A 24178-nucleotide genomic window follows, 5' to 3' on the forward strand; every position below is an offset into this window, starting at 1 on the left:
TAAATGGGAATGCACTGGAGGTCTAGTGTATCTCAGAATGCCTATAATGGTGTCTCCCCATATAAAGCCACTAGAGAGCCTGTTTTCCTATGATCCCAGGAGAGTTGTGATAATATGGAATGGAAGTGTCATGGAAAGACTGACAAGCACTTGGGTTGACTATCTAATAAAGAGGAGGCTCTTTGATTGACTGAGAAGGTAGTCAAAAAGATCTGCCAGTTTCAGTCCCCGACCTCAGCACTCCTAGGAGAGTTAGTGATTCCTTTGGTTATAATGACTTGTAAGGCAATGGAGTCTATAACCCTATGGTTTGCAAAGATCCAGAGGACACTATAGCATTGCAGAGTTCCAGAGTTTGTGTTTATGGTCAACACCGTGAATAAAGAGAGCCTCTTTAGTTAGCACAGCATCAGTACCTTCAAGGGCAGCAGTATCTGAACCAAGGATTCATCTAGCATCCATGATGCATGTAAACATGAATTTAGTGGGACTAAGACTATGTAGGAACCAAGCCAAGTTAAACCTATTTTTCAACATGAAGAAAGTGGCAGAGGGGAGGAGGTACCCCTGAGGCATTATGGAAAAACATTTGTACTTTTATGTTTGCTTTATCTTTGGAGGAAATATCCATTTGAAAAAGCTAATTAATGTAAGTAGTTAAATGGAACTGGAAGTTAGCAATTGGCACCTAACAAAGAGTAGAAGCATAATTAGTTGGGTTTTGAGCAGATGGTATTAGAGAAGGTACCCCAGTTCATGAGGGTTACCCTTTGGAAGCCTGAGGAGCAGAATAGAGAGACTCAGAGCATCATTGTTTTGTATGAATAAATAAACAAATGAATGGATAATAAAGCATTTACTATGTGCCAAGAATACTGTTGTACTTTGAAGATACAAATACAAAAGCAAAAATCATCCCTTCCCTCAAGGAGCTTATACTGTAAATGAGAAAAACAATATATAATTGGGAGTAAATGACCAGAGAAGAGCACTTTTGACCTAAATTGTTACTGAAGGGGTAAAGGGGACCCTATAGGTGAGCAAAATGACACAGCCCATCCTAGAACAATAACAGAGTTGATTTGATCATGCATGGTCTGGGGTTCCAGATATGGGTGAGAGGGGAAGAGTACACCAACTTTGTAAAGTATGACAGAGTTAGCCAAGAGAGGCTATGGAGAAGGTAGTGAATTAAATATGACTGTAGCTTTCCAGAAATAATATTCCATGAAAGGCAGGAAATAATCAAGAGAATAGAACCCAGGGTATCTGTTGAGAAAGTTGTACAGGAGATGGTCTGAGAAGAGAGTAGTCATTTTCCCTTTACATAAATGGAATTTGTATTTTTCTTGTGTGTTTGCCATATTCTAAAATTTTCACCTGGACCCACATGTAATCTTCCATACTCCAAGAGAACAGGGATCCATTCTTCTTTGCCTTTGTACCTTCCCCTCTTCTGAGCATGGACCTTTGCATAGGCAGAGGAAGACGTAAGAGAAAGGACTGGGGATAGGGAAAGTGAGAGAAACAGAAAAACAGATTAGTTCACAAGCTCCTTCCCATAACCTTCCCTTTCTTAACACTCTCAATAGCCTCTGCTCTGGCCTGTGCCGGAGCCAGCTCAAACCAACTAAGGAAAGCCAATTGCTACTTATTCATTGCAAGCATTTACACCTCAGATGGCAAGCACTAGAAATCTGAGCTTTTCTTATTGCTTGTTTTGTTTATTTTCTGAATGGTTGATGACCCCAATTTATCCTTTCTACATTTTGTTTGTTTATCATCTCCCCTATTAGACTGTTAGCTCTTTGACACCAGGAACTGTTTTTTGCCTTTCTTTTGTAACCCCGGAGCTTATCATGATTCTTGGCACATAGTAGGTGACTTAATAAAAGCTTATTAACTCAACTGACTCTAAAATGAGGGTAATGCTATTTGTATAACTTATCTCACAGAGTTATGGGAAAAAAACTGTTATAAGACTTAAACCAACATTACAGTGGATATTACTTCTATTATAAATAGACCTGCCTGTACTATTAACTACTACTATGTCTGTGTGACCTTAAGTGAATTTCTTAACATTTTAAAATCTCAGCTTCCTCATTTATGAAATCATAGGATTGATGATGATGCCTAAAGGCCCTTCTAGCTCTATGACTGCATCGTCTTAAAATTTTCCTACCATTTTTGATATCTAAGTGGTACCTAGTTTAAAGAATAGAGTGATAGACAAGGGTTAGGAGACCTGGGGTTAAATCTTTCCTCAAACACTTACGAGTGTGTGGTCCCATGCAAATTATTTAATCACTCAAAGCTTCATGGGTGGTTATAAAGAAATCACTTTGCAGAATTTAAAGTGTTATATAAATATGCTTGTTATTAGCTTAGGTTCTATGTCTTAAGGACCCTTTCCAGTTAAGTACTCTACATTCTGCTGTTACATGCACAGTGGTCACATGCCAGTAAAAATTATCTCAGTGGATGAGCTAAAGTAGATTAAGGGTAAACTAACAGTCGTCAAATTCATTTGCGAGTTGTCTACCCCAAGTATTTGAAGACTCTCCCCAGTAGAATGAATAGATGAGAACAATTTGTTCCAATATCCATGAAGGTAACTGAAATTGGTACTATAGAGTTCTTGGTCAGACATCAAAGAGGCCATTGCCAGTTGTCCTGACAGTGGATTTTGTGGGACAGTTATTCTGGAAGAGAGTTAGGCTAAAGACTTTACACGTCTTGTTTTTTAGTCAATTATTCTGACTCTTCATGACCCCATTTGAGGTTTTCAGGATAAGATACTGGAGTGGGTCTTCACATAAATCTAATTCATGTGCAAGTGAATCATTGGTCCTCTTTGAAAACAAAGAACAAACAACAACTCCACGCTCTACAATCCCTCTTAATTCTGACATCTATGATCTAAGGTCCTTTCCAACCTAGGGTTTCTAACCTTGACTAACTTCCACTTGAGGAAGAGATGAGGGAGTGGGGGAGTAGACAGGAGGACTGGATGGGGGGGGGGGGGGGGGGGGGGGGAGGTAGAGTTCAGTTTCCATTTTTGAAAACCCTTATGAAATTATTTTTTTTAATTTATCAAATTTTAAACCAGAAAATCTCCCCAAAAGTCACTCTAGAGGAAGAGACTTGAGAAATGCTCAAAATATTTTTAATGAGAATTTTTTTCTCCTTCATTACAAAAATCCCTGAGTCTAATACCTGAAAGCCCACACACAACCTACCTTATTGCCAAGGGATTCTTTGGATGGTCATGAAAAGACATGTTGTCACCTCTCTATGCAAGCCCTCTGAGGAGTTGGAATCCATTTTTAAAATAGATTTTAATCAGTTGTTTGCTGATTCTACTAAAAAAGGGGAGAAAACACACACCAGAGATTGGTTTAGCCTATTTACTGTGGTTTCACTACATTATGAAAAATTATTAAAACAGTTAAATGGTCACCAGAGGAAGAAAACCTTTCAATGAGAGGGGGGAACAGAGAGCAAGGAAGGAAAGCAGAACTTTAAACAAAGTTTGCCCCAGAGCTCTTCAACTGATCAAATGGAATAAAGTCTATAAAATACTTTGCAAACTTTAAAGTGCTATGTACAAGCTAGCATTAGTAGGAGGAGCATTGTTAAAATATAAACTATCAGTCCAAAACTAGAATCAAAAGACCTGGATTTGACCTGAATCAAATGAAATGTCATAAATAGTTTTATTCCAAATTGATATACAAATGTCAGCTCTTAATAATCATGGTAATTTTTAAATATGAGTGTAGTTCAAAAAGAATATATTTTATAAGCTAAATACTATAATGATTCTATTCATTCCATCATAGAAAAGAGAAAGAAACTTTTTTTTTCTTTTTGAATAATATGGCCTTCTCTAGGTTTGCAAATAACAAATATCCAATAGTCATTTACTGATTTGACTTTAAAAAACAAAAAAGCAAAAAGCAATATGAAGAGATCCTTGAGGGAAAAGAATGGCTGAGATGGGAGGGGACTTTGAACATTGACTGACAGGGCTGAGTAGGGTATTAGAACAAGGAATATAAGAACTGGGAGGGGCCTTAAAACAGAGAAAAGTCAGAACTAATATTAGGGTGCGCTGGACCTAATTCCAATGAGGGAACTAATTGTTAAATTTCCAGGGTAAGCATTTATACCTCAGTTTTTGGCAAATGCTACAAATCAGCATTTGATTTGTTATTTTGTTGATTGTCTAGATTTAAGAAAGTAATGAGGAAAATGTTTATAATACAGATTAAGCGTTAAAATATGTCCTACATACAATTTTCCCTTCTCCTGCAAGTTGTTAACTATTTACTAGCAAACCCTAGTCTAGAAAGAACAATAGAACACAGAATCTCAGAGATAGAAGGGACTTTAAAACATAAACTATCAAAGTCATAAGAACCTTAGAACATAGAGCATCAGTGCTGGAAGGAATCTTAGAATGTGCAATAAATAATTTTAAAACTGGAAGAACTCTTAGAAATTATCTAGATTTATTTCTTCATTTTATATATGTAGAGCTATATTAGTTCCACAATAACTAAAGCAATGAAAATGAGCACAACTCAGTAGTACCACCACATATTCACCAAACCAGCAGAAATAAAATAAAACATTCATAAAATGACCAAATCCAATGCTAAGTCAGCTATAGAGAAATAGAAATACTCATTTCAAGCAGGAGCAATGGACATTGGTATGGTATTCCTGGAGAGAATTTGGCTGTGAGAAACAAGAGTCATAAAACTGATACACACACACTGACTTGGTGATCCCACTCCTGACAACATGTCTCCAAAAATAATTCAAAAGCAAAAAAATGAATAATTTGTGCATGAGTATTGGGAAATACTCTACTTTCTGTATATATTAATGGAAAACCTTGGAAATTACCCAAATATCCAGTGCTGGAAGAGCTAGATGTGCTGTAAAATATTGTTATCATTTAGATGGGACTGATTTGAGGTCAAGTTAAGGTCCCATAGAAACAGTAGGGAATATCTATGTAGCATACAGGTAGAAAGTTCCTGGCTGAAGAGCTCTAATCTCAGTTCTGCCAATACCTCATTGGGTGACTTTTAATCTAGTCCACTTTCTAGTGGACAAAGTCAGTTAGGTGGTACAATGTGGTATAGCACTGCACTCACTTGGAGTGAGGAAAGAGCTAAATTCAAATCTAGCATCAGATATTTAATATCTATGTAATCCTGGATAAATCACTTCATTTCCATCTGTCTCAATTTCCTTATCTATTAAATGAAATCATAATAATTACTTAATTATTTTTATTAATAGTTACTTTATTATTTTAAGTAATAATAATATCTCATGGTTATTGTGAGGATAGAATGAAATATTTATTACTAAAAGATGGAAGTGAATAGAGAGAGCATTCCAGACACGGAACAGTTTCAGCCTGGGCAAAAGGGTGGGAGATGGAACAACATGTGTGAGGAACAGCCTGTATGGCTGAATCATAGAGTATACATGGAAGGGAGTCAAACAGAAGAAAATTAGAAAAGAAAGAGCCGGGTTATTTAGCACATAGTCAAGCTCTCTAAAAATGTTTGCTTCTGTGATCTCTGAGGTTTAGTTTTTCCACCTATAAGATGAGGTGTTGATAAACAAGTTTGTTTAAGGATTTTTATCTGTGGGACTCAATGACTTCCTAAGTAACATAATAACAATAACTGACATTTTTATAGTGCGTCAAAGTTTGCAAAGTTATTTTCTTAAAACAGCTTTGTGATTTAGGCTATAGATGTATGATTATCTTCTTTTTTGTAGATGAGGAAATGGAAATTCAGAATGTTGTATGATTTGCCCAAGGCCTCATAGCTCATAAGTACTGGAGCCAAGATTCAAACCCAGTTCTCTTTCCTCTGAGTTCAGTGTTTTTTGCACTACACCATCCTTTGTACCAAAGTGAAAGAAAAAGCGAATTACAACAATATCCTTCATTATTTCATCATCATCATCATCATCATCCTTTTCAATAACACTTTAAGGTTTGCCAAGGACTTTAACTAGAAGCAGGCCTGTGTGTTTGGATAAAAATAAGGAGAAGAGATTTAAATCTATTATTTCTTGTTGCTTCTTGAGCAGCTGTGATCAGGTATTTTCTGAACTGGCCTTGAAAGAAATCAAAACAGATATTTGCCATTCATAGAAGCCAAACTGGCTTGCTGGCTTCTCCAAATCCAATGCCTCTTCCTATCTATTCCTCTTTCCCAGGCTGTCGTCCACATTTGGAATATACTTCCCCTCCCCAATCTGCTTTTTAGAAGCCCCCCAAGGAACTCCTTTTGATCCCCAGGACTGAAAGTGCTTCCTTCTCCAAGTTTTGCAGCAATTAATCTGGATCCCCAGACTCTACCCCCATCACTCCTTACTTCCTATTATTCTTGACTGTCTTCTCTTCCCATCTCCCACCCCAAGAAGAATGTAAACTCCTTTAAAAAAAAGAGGGTCTGCTTCATTTTTTAACTTTATTATTCCTACACCAAGTACAGACATTGTCTTGCTCAACACAGTAACTTAATAAGGGCAATTAGGTGCAACAACTAGCATACTAGACCTACCATGAGGCAGAGCTGAGTTGCAAACCAACCTCAGATACTTGTTAGCTATGTGATTCTGAACAAGACACAATCTCTGTTTGCTTAGTTTTCCCACCTGTAAAGTGGGTATACTAATACTTACCCACCCACCTCCCAAGGAAGAGGAACAAATAAGATAATATTTTTCAAGTGCTTTGCAAATATTGAAGTAGTATATAACATTTAACTATTATTATTGTTATTATAATAAAAATTTATGGAATGAATGAATGGATTACCTCCAAGATAAAACATAACATCTTCAATTTGGCATTAAAAATTCTTCACAACCTAGATCTTTCTTTTCCATTTTTCTTACATTTCACTTCCTTCCATGTATACTCCATGATCCAGCTATACAGGTTTACTACTGTTCTTCGCACACATTGTTCCATCTTCCACCCTTTTGCCATGCTGTACCTGTCCCATGTCTGGAATGCTTTTCTTCCTCACTTCCATCTCTTAGGTTTCTTTCAAAGCTCAATTCATATATCACCTCCTACCTGAGGCCTTTCCTGCTGCACCATCCTCAGATCTTAGTGACTTCCAAGTGACTTCACTTTTATTTTATATATATTCTGCCTATATATGTGTGTGTGTTTTGTAGAGACTTATGTATAGAAGGATATTTATAGATATATCTGTGTGTATATTTATAGCTATATAAATACATGTGTATATAGAGACAAATAGTGGAAGAAGAGAGAAAAGAAGGAAGAAGAAAGAGAAGGGAAAGAAAAATAAAAGAGAAGAAAGGAAGGAAGAAAAGAAAAAAGAAAGAAAGAAAGAAAAAGGAGGGAGGAAGGGAGGAAGGAAAGTAGGGAGAGAAGGAGGAAGGAAAGTAGGGAGGGAGAGAGGGAGGGAGAAAAAAAAGGGAGGGAGGGAAGGAGGGAGAGAAGAAGAAAGGAAGGGAGGAAGGGAGAAAGGAAGGAAGGAAGGAAGGAAGGAAGGAAGGAAGGAAGGAAGGAAGGAAGGAAGGAAGGAAGAAAGGAAGGATGAAAGGAAGGAAGGAAGGAAGGAAGGAAGGAAGGAAGGAAGGAAGGAAGGAAAAAGAAAGGAAAAGAGAGGGGAGGAGTGGAGAAGAAAGGAGGGAGGGAGAGAGGAAAGAGGGGAGGGAGGGAAGAAGGGAGAGAAAAAGAGAACGTGGGAAGGAGAGAGGAAGGAAGGGAGAGAAAAAGAGAATGTGGGAAGGAGGGAGGAAGGAAGGGAAAGAAGAAAGGAAGGAGGGAGAGAGAGGAAGGAAGGAAGGAAGGAAGGAAGGAAGGAAGGAAGGAAGGAAGGAAGGATAAGGGAGGAAGGGAGGGAGGGAGGGAGGAAAAAGAAAGGAAAAGAGAGGGGAGGAGATGAGAAGAAAGGAGGGAGGGAGAGAGGAAAGAAGGGAGTGAGGGAAGAAGGGAGAGAAAAAGAGAACATGGGAAGGAGAGAGGAAGGAAGGGAGAGAAAAAGAGAACGTGGGAAGGAGGGAGGAAGGAAGGGAGAGAAGAAAGGAAAGAGGGAGAGAGAGAGGAAGGAAGTGTTATGTTCTATGTTCCCTGATAGAATATAAGCTTTCTGTTTGTGTCCCCGGCCCTCAGCACACTACCTGTGATAGAGCAGGAGTTTTGCACAGTTTGCTGTTTGAATCTGAGTGTTGAGTTGTGACTTTGAGCAAATAAGTCCCTTTTGATCTCTAAGCCTCAGTTTCTCCCTCTGTAAAAGGAGGGGGTGGGGGCTGAACTACAATATCCCTGCTAGTTTTACTGATCCATGCAGAGCATAAGGTGATCCCCAAGAGAATTTAGCAGTTTCCTTCTCTGTCACCAAGAACTGCATCCTCAGCTGTCTGTGGAGCAAATCCACTTCCTTAGGATCTTTAATGAGCATTAGAGGTAGCTGGGTAGGACCCCGGGGGAGGGACAAGAAAATTCCAATTTCTAGCCTGGTCTTTAAAGCCAATTAATATCAAAACTCTACTCCATACTGAGGAAATTACTGATGGAATCAACCAGTCCTCAGGTTCACAGAACAATGGTGATATGGTCAAAGTGAGATGTCAAACATAAGTGCCAACTAAAATTGAAGGAGAGGCTCTTTCTCCACATGGGAAAAACAGCATCACACCCCCCAAAAAAAAAAAAAAAACCTTTGCTTCTTCTCAGAATGAGCTGAAAAGAGGATCCTTGGAGTGAAACAGTAGAAAGTTGTTGGTTTGGGAGTTGAGAATTTATGTTCAAATCCTGGCACTGCATGATCTTCAGCAAGTCACTTCACATTGATGGGTCACAGTTTTGTCACTTGCACAATGAAACACTTGGACTAGAGTCCCTTCCAGGTAGATTTGTAGCTGAGTTGAGGGGAGATCATGAATCATTCTTCTCAACATGGTCCCAGCCTATGTTTCCAGTTGTACTTGGCCCATCAATCAAGCCAACTGTTTTGCTGTTCCTCACATCCACACTACCCCCATCTCCATGTCCTGAATTGACCTGTCTCCTGGGTCTGCAACATTCTCAGTTCTCATCTCAGACCCCTAGAATCTCTGAATTCCATCAAAACTTATTTCAAGAACTTTATTCCCATCATGGATAGGTTAAAGAGGGAACAACGTATATATCTAGAAAAGTATAAAATCTAAATTCAGAAAGAAATAAGAGCAGGGGAACGAGATAGAGGAAGAAGATAAGGAAGGGACTCTTAGGGGGCAGATATATTAAGGAGTAGCTAATAGGAGTAAAGCAAAGGAATGAGATGGGATAAGTAAATAGCATAAGAAGGATACTGAGGAAAAGAAGGAAGAAAACACACAAGTAGTTATAGCTTAGAATGTAAAGGGAATGAATTTATCCATAAAACAGAAATTTGAATCAAACACTATGTTGCTTTCAGGAAACATAATAAAAATGAGGGATATGCAGAGAAAAAAAACATTTATTTTAAGAGCTGCTTTCACATGAAACCTTTCCTAGTCCCCCTAACTCTTTGTGCCCCCAATCTATCTTGTATTTTTGCATGTATATATATATATATATATATGTACATATATGTATGTATGTACATGTATACATATATTCAGTAAATGTCTGTACACATGCATCATATCTGCTCCATTTGATGTAAACTCTTTGAAAAAAAAAAGAATGTTTCACCCTTATCTTTATGTGCCCAACACTTAGCACAGTGCCTGACATATGGTAGGTACTTAATGTGTGCTTGCTGATTGACTGATTGGAATCAACTGAAGGTGATACTTGAGGCAAGCTGAAGGAACATCCTTTATAGTGAGCTGAAATTGAAAAGCATCCAGAATAAGTGACCCAAAGTTGGTCTGAAATGTCATAGGAAGATTGTCTATGTCACTGTGGTAGGTTATCAAAAACTGACTCTGTTCTCACCTCCTTCCCCTTACCCCTAGGTCAGCCAGGCATCCATCATAATCATCACCTCAGGTCAATCTAAAACTATGGAATAGCTACCTAATTCCTATACTGAACCAGGGTGTGGGGAAAATAATTGAAAGAAAACTGGTTCCTGATATTAAGGAAAGGTCGTCTAAAATTACAGTGAATTTCTAAGAGCTAGAAGAGCCTAAAAATATCTCTAATATAGGAATCACATATATAATTTGCTCAGCCAAGTAAATGGATGATAAAGAATGGCAAAAGACAACCCCTGCTCTCATAGAGCTCACAATCTAATGGGGGAGACAACATGTAAATAACTATGTACAAATAAGGCATTGATGGGAGAAATTTGAGATAATAGAGGAAGAGCAGAAGAACTAAGAGGGATCTGGAACAATTTCTTGCAGAAATCTGTAACGTGGGACATAAATGAAGTAAGAAGGGAAAGACTCCCAAAGTCTAGAGATGGACTTACTTAAGAAGCCACTGCATTAAAGAGCATAAGGGTAAGTAAGATATAACAGGAAGGGTCAGGTTATGGAGGATTTTGAATGTTAAAGAGAGGATTTTACATTTTATCTTGGAGGAGACAGAGAGCCACTGGAGTTTATTAAGAATGTGTTGGAGGCAATGAGATGAACCAAATCAGTTCCATTTGTTCAATAATGAAGAGAACCAGCTACACCCAGCAAAAGAATTCTGGGAAATGAGTATGAAACACTACATAGCATTTCCACTATCTCTGTTTTTGTCTGCTTGCATTTTTTATTTCCTTCTCAGGTTAATTTTACCTTATCTTCAAGTCCAATTTTTCCTGTGCAGCAAAATAACTATATGGATATGTATACATATATTGTATTTAACATATTATATATATATATATTAATACATAGATTATTAAATGCTGTCAGCTCAGTAATCTGAAGTTTGAAGGTCTAATGGATGATTCCTCTTGGAATCAGGGAAACTGAAAGCATTCTTTTCTAATCTGCTTTTGGCACTAATGTTTAAATTCAGTTAGGGGAAAGGGCACCTATTTCTCAATGCCCCCCCAACTTATGATGTAATCCTTTGTAACAGAACCTATAAAAACTGTATATCTTTACTAATTCTTTAGCCCTCCTACCATGAGCTTTCTCTTTCTTATCTCATGATGGGATGGCTAAACAACCTCTCTGCTTTCTACGAGTGATCTCTGAGTATTCATTTTGGGTAAGGGTCTTCTACATCCCTCACACCCACTAGCAGATATTACACTAGTCCTATTGTGAGATAATAAAAACCTGCACCAAGGTGGTACCTAAGTCAAAGGGGAAAAGTGTATCTTGAGAGATCTGGCCAATGTAAAAATAAGTGAGACTTGGCACCAGATTAGAAATTGAGGATGAGAGAGAGAAGTTGAGAATGGCACTTCCATTGCCAGTGTGGGTGACTGGGAAGATAGAGGACCCTCAACAGTAATAAAAAAAGTTCGGAAGAGGAAAAAAAGTATGGGGAAAAGATAATGAGTTCAGCTTGAGACATGTTGAATTTAAGCTATCTATAGGACATCCTATTCAAAATGTCTAATAGGCAGTTGGAGGTTTGAGACTAGAGAAAGGATAGATGTTAAGCTGGATAAGTTGATTTGAGAATCATCTGCATAGAGAAGACAATTGAATCCATGGGAGCTGATAAAATCTCCAAATGAAATAATAGGAAGGGAAAAGAAAAGAAGACTCAGGATAGAGACTTTGGGGAACAGCCATGGTGATAACCCCCATGAAGATACAGCAAAGGAGACTAAGAAGTAGTCACATAGGATGGAGGAGCCAAAAGATAGATGCACACCATGAAAGCCATTAGAAAAGAGGGATCAATAATCCCAAAGCCTGCAAAGATATCAAAAAGGGTAGAGACTGAAAAAAGGTCACAAGATTTAGCAATTAAGCGACCATTGATAATTTTGGAAAGAGCAGTTTCAGCTGAATGATGAGGTCAAAAGCCAATCTTCAGAGTCAAGAAGAAAATAAGAACGAATGGAATGACAGCTCCAATTGTAGACATTCTCTTCAAGGAGTTTAGCTAGAAAAGAAAGGATGGATGGATGGATCAAGTGAAAGTTTATTGAGGATGGGGGGGTGGGACATGGGCATGTTTGTAAGCAATAGAGAAGCAGTCAGTACACAGGGAGAAACTGAACATGATTTGAGATGATAGAAAGAGTACTCTGCTCTTTCCTCTCAAGCCTGCACAACTAACTTCCTTTACCAAGCCTGTAAACCTTTGTCTTCCTTCCCCTGCCATTTTTTCAGCTTCCTTTTATGTGTTTCCTTCACAGATTAGAATGTAGGCCCCTTGAGGGCAGGGACTATGTTTTTCTTCTTGTGTTTGTATTGCCAATACTTAGCACAGTGCCTGGCACATAGTAAGCATTTAATAAATTCTTATAGACTGTCAGGAAAAGATGGAGCTGAATAATGTCATTTGTGCATATAAAACAATCTGCATTGGCCAGAAGATCACAAAAAAATTATTACAAAAAAGAAACTCAGTGATATGAAATGAAGAGAGAAGAAATCTCTCAGCAAATGTCCTCAATTTTTTTCAGTAAAATATGAAGCAAGGTTTTAAGTTGAGAGGATGGAGAGAGGAAGCCTTGGGAGAGTTGAAGTGGGATGAAAAGCTTTTTAAGAGCTGCTGTGTTGAGTGGGATAGTGAGTTGATTAAGAAGATGTTTAAAGATTGCCTAGCAGCAGAGAGGGTCCAGTTAAGGTTAAATAACACAAATCTGTAGTGGATCCAGCCAGCATGATTGTGTGATCTCCAACTTCATTCAGCAAAATAGGTTCCTGAAGAAAGGCAGTGAAGTGAATGGTAGGAGTGATGGTATTTATCAAGCTCATAATACTTAAAAAGAGAAAAGAAATTTAAATTATGGCATTGGACTAGGTCCTATTTAGTGCTAAATCCAATAATTCTATAAGTCAAGAGTTAACTAAAAAAGTGTAGCAAGACAGGAATCCTGATGCACTGTAGGTAGAACTGTTCTAATCATTCCAGAAAGCAATTTAGAATTCTGCTGAGAGAGACTAACGTGTCCATACCTTCTGACCCACTGGTCACACTTCTAGGCATAAGCTCCAAGAAGATTGAACGCAAAAAGAAAGGTCCCTATGCACCAAAATACTCATAGTTCCCCCCACTTTTGAAATAATCAAGAAGTAAAAGAAAAATCAATGTCATTTAGCTAAACAAACTGCAGTACATGAATGGAATGGAATATTCCTTCACCATAAGACACAATGAAGACTATAGAAAATCATGGAAAATATATGAACAAATGTAATATGAAATAAGAAGAAGCAGGATCATGACTTCAGTCATCAAAATCAACAGAAAGAATTACTAAAAGAAAAATTCAGGATATATGATATTAAAGACAAAATTTATTAGTCCCAAAAGAGAAATGAAAAAATGCATATCTATCTTCTTTACAGAGGGGGAACATGGATGCATAATAATATATATATCCTGTCACTTGGATACTGTGAGAGTTGGGGAGGAAATTATAGAGACACATATATGATATATGTGATACATACATGTTATTTACATGCATATATGTATGTGTGTGTTTGTATATGTAAATTAAGGTGATACAAAAGCTAAAAAGAGTTAATTTTTAAAATAAGATAAGATAAAATTAGATTAGATAAGTATTCTTTCTCTCCACTTCTTGATTTGGGGTCCTTTTCTATTAGTGAGGAGGAAGATCTGGGCCACAAGAGGTTAGGGCCTTGCTAGTTCTTAGCTGGGAGAGAACAAGGACTGACCCAACATCCTAACCCCCATTTTTCAGGGAAACCTGTTAGAATTAAAGGTCTCCTGATCAAAAATCCCCATGTGACTCATTTGGAAAAGTCTGGGCCCCTTCAGCCCAATGGAAGAAGAGACTATTAAGAAAGAGCAGTGAACCATGTTATAAATCACATCCCCCAAGACTCCAGCCTTCCTACCCCCAGAGAACAGAATAATAACAATAATTAAGTGTGTCTATTTATGTTTCTGAAGTCAGCAGTTCAGGGCAGCACCTGCCACAGAGGGAGCTGAGCTGGGGAAAATTTTTCAAGACCTTCCCAAGTCTCCTGCACTTAGTGAAATAGCCCATGGGAGCTTCGACCCCTCCTGAAAGGGAAAGCACCCACTATTTATAACACCTCATTCCATGGAATCAGAAAGAGGAAGCCAGGAGCTCTCTTAAGGGCACTTCCCATTGTGAAATTCAGCGTGTGGTTGGGGCCCATCACTCAGTGTAAGCCACTCAGACTTATTTATATTTTGCACGAAAGAGGGAAATTACTTAGCCGTAGGGATCAATTCTTCAACCCAATGTTTCTAACACGGCAATAAATATATTTCATGGTCTCCCTCTTTCTCCTCCTTTCTTCAGCTTAAAGGACTAAGCCACAGCATGGGCAGGCAAAGATAGGAAAGGACATTAAAGGGAAATTGGACCTAAGAGAAACCAGGCTTCGGGCAATGAAGAATTTTAATAAAACGTGACAGTGTAGCTCAGAGAAGTGATTACTTTCGATCACAGAGGGTTAGAGCCAAGACCGACAGCTTTTAGAGATCATCACCAGCAGAAAGGGCATAGCCATGGGCAACTTCACAGTAAGGGCACATTGAAAAGGACAAGTAATTCCCTGAAGACGCATTGTGGGGGCTAAGGGAAGGAGGTTACCAAACAAAAGGGGAGTATGGGCAAGTTTCTATGGGGATCTGATAGCCTTCATTCTTCTGGAACCATTGAAATTTAGAGAGCTAAAGATGAAGCTTGGACTGAAGGCAGCATTTGGGCAGGTCTAAAAAGAAGACAGTCTTCTCAAAAATGACCAAATTAAAACCCCAGAATGTTGGGGTTCAAACATAGAATATGTTTGGGAGATTCAGAACTCCGAATATCAGAACTAGAAGAGACTATCTGGGTCCCATTATATTAATCTAAAGTTGGGAAAATTTAAGTACAAGTCAGAGAAATGATTTGCCCAACATCATGCAGCAGGTTAGTATGGGTGTCAGAATTTGAATCCAGAGCTTACTCTTTATCAAATTCATTTTCCTTCCTTTGCTATAAAGCAATCCCCAGTCAGTTTCAGTGATGGCTAGAAGACCACTTGGCTATTGGATATCATAGATGATCCCCTGCTAACATCTTAATCCTCACAAATGTTACGATTCTGCAATAATTATATTAAAATATTATAGTAATATAAATAATTATAGAGACATACATAATTAGTTGTGTGTAAGTAGCTCCTTTATCGCCGGTAATGTAGAGACCTCAAGGCGAAGGAGGTAGGAAACCTGTATGACCTTGAAGAAAAAAAAATTTTCTCAGTTTCTTTATCTAAGAAAGAAGTTTGAATTAGATTATCTCTGAAGTCCCTTTCAGCAATGAAATTCTGAGTTCTAAGTCCTTCAGTCCCTCCCACTCTGATAAGCTTTGTTCTGTACTCTAAAGCTATGTCCCAGCTCTGACATCCTGTGTTCTAAGGCCCGCCCAGCTCTGACATTCTGGGTTCTAAGATCCCTCCCAGCTCTGACATTCTATGTCCTGCATTCTGAAGGCTTTTCTAATCTGACACTTTATGTTCTAGCGGACTCTCCAGCTCTGACAGTTGGTACATTTCATGTTTCATCAAGATTGGCATTATGGTTTAAATCCCCAATCAGAAAGACCTAATTTAACTCACTAATCAGGAAGAAGCAATTTAATCATGTCCCTTACAAACAAAAGGAGGCATTCTTCTTATTCACTGTAACCTTGGAAAGAATATGGATTATTCCATTTCATGTTATTTAACATGGTGTAAGTCCTGCTCAATGCAGATAGAACCTCAAATCTTGGGCTCAGAAAGCTGACCCTCTGCATTTGGGACAATTTCTTTTGGTTTGTTTTTTCAGATGCTGCTGTATTTGCAAACTGAATGACAGCTTGGTGAGCTTGTCCTCCCCCTTATCATCACCAAAACCCTCCAACCACAGACTGCTCTATGTCAGAGGTTGTCAGAGCTGGAAGAAAACCTAAGGATCATCTCCTCATAGAATCCTAGCATTAGAACTATATGGGGCAGGGGCAGCTACGTGGTGCAGTGGATAGAGCACCAGCTCTGAAGTCAAGAGGATGTGAATTCAAATCTGAACACTTAACACTTTCCTGGTTGTGTGACCCTGGACAAGTCACTTAACTCCAATTGCCTCAGGGGGAAAAATAACTAAATGGGGCCTGAGAGGTCATTTAGTTTATTTTACAGGTGAGTAAACTTCTCAATCAAGAGGAAGACCTACCCAAGGTAAAGCAGCTAGTGAGCACCAAAGTTGAGACTAGCACCCAGATTCTAGCCAAAGTCTAGCAGTAATAACATATCACTGTTTTATCACTTTAAGTTTCACAGTATGCCCTTATTGTAATATTAATAACACCTGGCATTTATATGATAATGATGATAATTAACATTACATAGCACTTTACAAATATTATCTTATTTTGACCTGATAGCAATCCTGGGTGGTAAGTGCTATTATTATCTCTATTTTTTAGGTGGAGAAACAGATAAAATGACTTGTTCAAATTCACACCACTGATGTTGGCGGTAGGTTTAGAATTCAAGTCTTCCTGACTCCAAGTCCATTTATACCATATAGCTTCAAGGTTTACATGACCCATTGCAAACATTATGTCATTGAGTCAGACAATAACCCTATGAGGCACGCAAGAGAGACATTATTATCCCCATTATACAGATTAAGAAAGTGAGGCTAAGAAATGACTTACCCAACACGTCACAATTAGTGAATATAAAATGTAGGAGTTGAATACAAGTTTTTTCTGTTACTGTACTAACAGTATAGATATAGCTTTCCCCATTTTATGAAAGATAAAACTGAGACTCAATAAGGATGTATGATTTTTCTTCAAGGTCATGTAACTAATGAGTGTCAAGACTGCTGACTTGAATTAGCCACAGCTCCCAGTCTTCTACCAACCACTAATGCAGAGACAGTTAACTGTTCACAAAATATCACAGAATCATGAAATAAGGGAGAGTCGAGACATTAGCAGGGAACTATCAAAGTCATTTTGACTTTCCTTCCATATCCAAGTAACATTAAGGCCACCATCCAAGCTATGGGAGCACTCTCTTTGTTAAGACTTCTCTGAGAGGGAGATGCTATCACCTACCCAGAAGTATGTGATCCCAGTACCTCATTCTTATACCTCCCCCTGGAAAGTTCTTCCTTTCAGTTAATCCAACTCCTTTGTATTATAGATGATGTTCAAAGGGAAAAAAATCATTCTCTGTAATAATTGGGGTATGAAAGTAGAAAGAGCAGAGTGATCCTAAATAAAGCAGACTAAGAGAAGGGGGCAGCAAGACCCAAGGCAAACCCTCTTAGCAAAGAAAATGTTCTTCCAGAAAATGGAAAATGGATTTTTAAAATATTTCCCTCTTACAATTGTCCTCTGTGCCAAGCAAATCTTGAGGGGGGAGAGAAGCAATATATTGTTCATTGTCTCCTTCTGGTTGAAAGTATACAAGACTAAGAATTGGAAGACCTGGGTCTTAGCCCAGTTCTGCCACTGACTTGCTATATGATTTAAATTTTTATTTCTCTTCTCTGAGTTTCACTTTCCTTATCAAGATGGTTGAAATGGTTGCTCCAATCCTGGGATTCTATGATTTACTTGCTGTGTGACTTTAAGCAAGCCTCTTCTAGTCTCTGAGCTTTAGTTTCCTTCTCTGTCTAGTGGGTCTGATAATATCTACCCTCCTTGCTTCACAGGATTATTGTTAGCTACAGCTTTGTAAATCCCAATGTGCTACACAAATGGAGACTGTCATCTTTAATATGGTTAGACTTCAGACTGCTGAACAGTTTTGAAATTCTCATATACCTACATACGGTGAAAATTAAGCCAAGATGGCAAAGTGCAGAACCAAGCTCTGGAAAGTTTCCAAACTAGCTTCCAAAGGTCACCAATCACTCAGGTGGCCTGGCTTGCTATAGATTTCCCACCCCACCCCCCAAGCCTCCTTTATCCCAGCCTTTCAGTCATTCCCAAATTATCTTACACACACACACACACACACACACACACACACACACACACTTTACCCCTCCATTCTCCATCCATTTTTTTCCTTCTCTCCCCAGGCTGTTTCCATTTTCAGCCAGCCCCACCAATGTCAAAGCTCTTTAGAGATTAAGTTAAAACCATATCTACAAACTTAAAAAGGAAACTTAGCACAGAGCTTGAACCACCATAAATCATTCCTTTTAGCATCTCCCTCCATCTTGGGTTAGGAAAAAGGAAATAGGGAATCAGTGGCAGCACCAGACTAGAATCCAAGTCTCCCCAAAAAGAATTCCTTACACTGAATTGAACCCACCCCCCCATACTAATGACAACTAATTATGAATGTTCAGAGTAATTTTTCTATCTTCCCCAGAAGATAAGAGCAAGACAGAGAGCTGAGGGAACAGAAATATTAACTCATGTAAGTAAGCAGATAGGACAGACAAGAAGAGAATGGAGAAGAAAATGAGGTGAAGGAATATGAGAAAGAGCAAGATAAAAAAAAAGGGAAGAAAAAGAGAAAGGAGGGAAAAAAGGAAAGGGAGAAAAAATATTTTAGAAAAATACAATCAGGACAAGAAAGAAAACAAGCCTCCTAAGCAGCCTAAGCAATGAGGTCTTTGACCAAGAAACTGGAAGAAAACCCAGACATTTCAGAGAGGCAGGAAAAAGAATCCTAAACTGATTATTTGCTGAATTGTGGAGAAAAGATGCAGGAAGGGAAAAGAGGATGACGGATTAACCAGAGTAAAGAAATGCTAGATGTTGATGGACTGGCACCTTATCTATAAAATGAAGAAGCTAGACAAGATGATCCCAATAACCTCTCTCAACCCTAATGTTCTTAGAAGTTTTCTTTCTGTCTTTGCTTTCTCCATCTTTTAAAAATGAACAGGTGAGTCATAGTCATAATCGCAAAATTTTAGAGTTAGAAAATACTTTGTTGGCCATTTAGTCCAACCCATAATCCCCCCAAAAATATATTCATTATAATTTACCTAATAAATGATCATCCAGATCAACTCTACTTGAAGACTTCCCAAGGAGGGGGAGTTCCTTAAGACCCAGAGCAACTGTAATGCTGGAGAAACTGGGGCAAGATAGAAGTTAGGGAGTTATAATTATTTAATTTATTGGAGAGTAAGTCAATGGATCAGATTATCATCTCCAAGTATCCAGTCTCGAATGTGAGGTATAGATATTCTTAATAGGGAGTCAGAAACAATAACATAATGAGGAGCAGATGAAGTGACATGATAGGGAGGCATGGGAGATGGGAAGATTATCTGATATTCTTATGGGGAAGGGTATCTGATATTCTAATAGATTGGGAGGAGCAGCATCTGATATTCTAAAATATAAGATCTTTTATCCTTATCAATTATTCTGATGATCAAGAGGGAAGGGTGGTATGATACCCTGAGGTTTGGGGCAGAATGACTGAGGTAGGGCAGTTCAAAGAGACTGTGGCATTACACACAATATTCAATTGTCATGGATGAACCCTCACCATTCACCATATTAATTGACCTCTTCTGGACTCCTTCAGTTTATCAAGTGTCCTTCCTAAAAGAGTGACACCTAAAACTAACTTGATTGTGAAAACTTCACATTCCTATAGTGTCTTGTGATTTACAAAATACTTTTTCCAGAAACCAGGGACCTATGAATTCACAAACTTAGTGAATTTCAGGATTGGAAGGAACTGCATATGTTGTCTACCCTAACCCATACTCCAAGAGACTCGTCACCTCATCAGGGTTGGTTTTCCCTTCTATTATAATAAGTCATGTGACACCTGAGAATTCAGATAAACAATTATTCCACTTAAAAAATATTCAGTGACCCCCAGGTAAAAATAGCTCACAAGAAGATTCCATGTGATCTTGAAATAATACATAAAGCACCTAATACACACCACAATATTTATAGCAGCACTTTTGTGGTAGCAAAAAAGCTGGGGAAAATATGTTTCCCTCAACTAGGGAATAATTATATAAAGGATAGTACATGAATATAATGAAATATTATGCTGAAAGAAACAATGATCCTAATGAATACAGAGAAGCATGGAAAGAGTTACCATCAGGGCAGCTAGATGGCACAGTGGATGAAGCACCAGCCCCGGAGTCAGGAGGACTTGAGTCCAAATCTGACCTCAGACGCTTAATAATTAGTAGCTGGGTAACCCTGGGTAAATCACTTACCCCCAATTGCCTCTCAAAAAGAATAAATAACAAGATTTAAATGAACTGATACAAATGAAAGCAAACAAAACCAAGAAACAAATTCTACCACAACTACAATGCAAATAGAAAAGACAATACCACAAAGCAAATGAAAATGAATTTAGCAAAGTTACAAAAAAAAAAAAAAGCTTAGTCTCAAAGAAAAGGTAGAAGATGCCTCCAACTCTTTTGAAGATGCTTAAGAAAATGTCAAATTTTAAATGTATTGATCAGTTCTGCTGAGATTTTTTTCTCCTATTTTTCTCTTTTAAACATTATTTATTATAAAATATGCTCAGTGAAAAAGGAGGGATACAAAGTAAATTTTAAGCAATGTAAAAATATAAGATATCAATAAAAATCTATTTTTAAAAATAAAATAATAGATAGAGTAGTCCTTATATATTCCTTGCCCAAAAGGCCCACAGTTGGGTTTCAAGCAAATCTACCAGGAGAAAATGTTATTCAAACTATCTCTCATCTGATCTGTATCATAACTCCTCACAATGGCCAATGTGGAGGGTGGAATGGAGATGGAGAGAAATAGGCGAAATAACTTGGAATTCAGCTGCTTTAGGTCTAAATCACAGCATTCTAGTCTACACTGCCTCTATCAATATAGATTGAAACTTTAATAGATGGTTTATAGACTTATAAATCCTGAGATGAAAGATACTTGAGAGACCATCTAGTCAAACACCTTTACTTTACATGGAAAGCAACTGAGACCCCTGAAGGTAAAGTGCCTTCTTTGAGGTCACATGGGCAGTAAGCATTACAGCCCATTTCCTAACCAGTTCTAGTATTCTTTTGGATAGTCACTTGATGGGTAACTTGATGATGGGAAACCAATTCATATCTAAACCTAATATATGCTCTACTACATTCCAGGCAAGTAATCACCCCAACTCCCATTTGTATAGTTCCTGTGATGGGGAACACAGCATGTACAAGGCAGTCTGCTCTGTTGTGGAAAGGGAATATGGCAGAGTAAATCAAGTGCCATTTCTGAAATCAGAAAAACCTGAGTTTAAATTTTGCCCTTGACACAATAGCCACATGATCTTAACCAACCAATTAATTAAGCACTGACTATACACCAGCATCTGTGTATTGATTTCCACATCTCTAAAATGGAGTGAACATCTATCTTCCCTCATCAGGGTATTAAAGGAACAAATCAGGTAATGCATATAAAATGCTTTATAAATCTTAAAGAATATAGAAATTATCAGTAACTGTTATTATGGTCACTCCTTCTTTCTCTTCCACAGTGCATTAGGTAGATAGGAAGATAGATAGAAAGACAGACAGATAGATAGATGATTGATAGATAGATCTTTATCACTTATTATGTGCCAATAATTATCGGAAATACAAGCAAAAAGATTGTTCATACCCTCAAGAAACTTTTATCCTAATGGAGGGTGACAAAACAGAAAACAAAGCTGGAAAGCAGATGGAGGTAGGAGAGGGAAGAGGACAAGGTGGAAAACTCTTGGAAAGTTGGGAGCAGGTCTGGGAAAAAGAAGTGAGTATGGATTACTGGGGCACGTCTTTAAATGGTTTATGTAGGCAGAAATTCACCTGCAGGTGAAGGAATGAAGGAAGGAAATGAAGGAATGAAGGAAAAATGAAGGAAGAAGCTTACAGATATGAAGACATTTCAAGGGTAAGAAAGGTTTGGGGACAAAAAGGAGCCAGGAGAGAAGTTTATTGCATACAATCCTAGACTTAAGTGGTGAATTTTAAAATGCTACATAGATGTCAGCAACAATTATTGTTGGACAGCTCCCCTCCTTACAAGGTAGCAAGATGTGCCTCTTATACTTCCTCTCCATCCCACCCCCATACCCCAGCCCTTTACTATTAGTTCTGCCTTCTGAGGCTGAGCAGACCACTTCAAATCCCTCTAAAAGGTCGCAGCCTTTTAAACATCTGAAACACTCATTCTCCCTGTTCCCCTCCCAACAACCTCCCACTCCCACTTCACCCCCACCCCTCCATTCCCGCCCCATATCTTCTCTTCTTCAGGCTAACTATTCTTTGTTCTTTCAATTAATCCTCACATGATGGGGTATCTAGTTCTCTCACCATATTGTTCACTCTTCTCTGATCATGCTCTATTTTGTTTCTTTTATTATTGCAGAATCTTATTCTATGTAATTACCTTAATTGTAATAGTTGGTGCCTTCATTATACTCCCTGCCAGTAACAAAACTATTTGTTGTACTTGGAAGTTGGGCTTCAAATGGTCTTGCTGTCCTCCCAACTTTCTAGAGGTAGCGTCAGAACAGAAAATGAGACTCACACTTTGATCCTGAAGCTGTGACATAGACAGCCCATCGTCACTGCTAAGTCATGGTATCAGAGAAGGCTGGAAGCAGACAGCTGTTGAGATGCTATATGGCCATAATTTACATTCTTCCCAGTCCTGTCCTGAGGATAGGAGAGAAGAAACTTACTAAAACCAGCCATGAATATTGACACATTCTAAATCATTGTTCCAAAAGAACCAACCAATGGAGGCAATAAATTATTTAGAGATTAAATGAGACCCAAAGATACTGCCAGAGTTGAGCCATATTGACCAAATCTATAGACCTATATCAATCAACCAATCAATAGACTTTTATTAAGCAGCTGCCAAATACAAGACCTTGTGCTAAAGAGTTGAGATACAGAGACAAAAATAAAACTGTCCCTGCCCTCAGAAGAGCTTACAAGCCCTCGGAGGAGACACTAAATGCATAAGTAATGAGAGTAATCAGAGAAGAGCCCTGGATCTGCTAGACCAAGCCTATCATGGTCCATTCTATGTGTAGAGCTGAATCTGAACCCCGAGCCTTTCTGCTGGGACACATGACTGGAGCCACTGCTGATGACACATATGCTCTATACTAAAGAACAAAGGTGACACAATGGGTAGAGTACAAGACCTGAAGTCAGGAAGCCCTGAATTCAAATCCAGCCTTGGACACACTATGTGACTCTGGACAAGTCACTTGTTAACTATGTGATCCCAGGCAATCACTTAACTGAGGCAAGTCTGTCTTAGTTTTCTCAGTTGTAAAGTGAGTCTAATAATGACAGCAACTGCCTTCCAGAGTTGTGAGCATCAAATGAGATCATATTTGTAAAGTGCTTAAAATAGTGTCTGGCACACAAGAGCTAAATAAATGCTTATTCCCTTCTCCCCCTCTTCTTTGTGTGTCTGTCTCTATCTCTTTTTCCACCTCTCCTACCTCCTCTCTTTAGAGTGAGGCAATTGGGTTCAGGTAGCCTCTCCATTGATACAACCTCATGAATTTGAGGTCCTGGGTGTGAGTAGTAGTTACCAGCAAGTAGTAATCCTTACAACAACTTTTCAGAGTTGGTATGGTATGACTACACCAGGAGGGTGTTATAAGAAAGGACTAATGGAACCTCCAACCAGAGCAAAGTTAGTCAGGAAATATGGCCATTGAATGAGTTGCTAGCAAAGTGTAGATCTGGGTAAAACTGAAATGTCTGCTCGATAGACCACAAATTACCTAGAAATCTTTCCATTCCGAGTATAATAGAGGAGTTATAGGTTTTAAGTACTTGTCAATGTATGCTTATTAGTCCTTTGTGTTTTAAGCATTTCTTTTGTGGTAGAGGAATAAATAACCATCCTATGCAGCATACATTTTGTACCCTGAGTACCTTTCTTAACGGGACCTTGTTGATATTTTGTAGGGAGAGAGTAGATGAGTCAAATCTAACTTTTGTCTATACGATTTTTCCCCTAAAGGCAGCTAGATGGTGCAGCAGTTAGAGCCAGAGTCCTGAAGTCAGGAG

The 24178-nt window shown here is 38.4% G+C and overlaps 1 long non-coding RNA gene across 1 annotated transcript; it reads right to left on the reverse strand.

Annotated features, from left to right (window-relative positions):
* Positions 1–947: 947 nt before the first annotated feature.
* LOC116422134 lies at positions 948–15478 on the reverse strand. Its single transcript, XR_004232697.1, has 3 exons — positions 15280–15478; positions 3243–3365; positions 948–1503 (listed from the first exon to the last, which is right to left on the reverse strand). It is a non-coding gene; the product is annotated as an uncharacterized LOC116422134 (long non-coding RNA).
* Between the last annotated feature and the right edge of the window lie 8700 nt (positions 15479–24178).

This window comes from Sarcophilus harrisii, chromosome 3 (genome assembly GCF_902635505.1).
Source record: "Sarcophilus harrisii chromosome 3, mSarHar1.11, whole genome shotgun sequence".
Taxonomy (NCBI): Eukaryota; Metazoa; Chordata; class Mammalia; order Dasyuromorphia; family Dasyuridae; genus Sarcophilus; species Sarcophilus harrisii.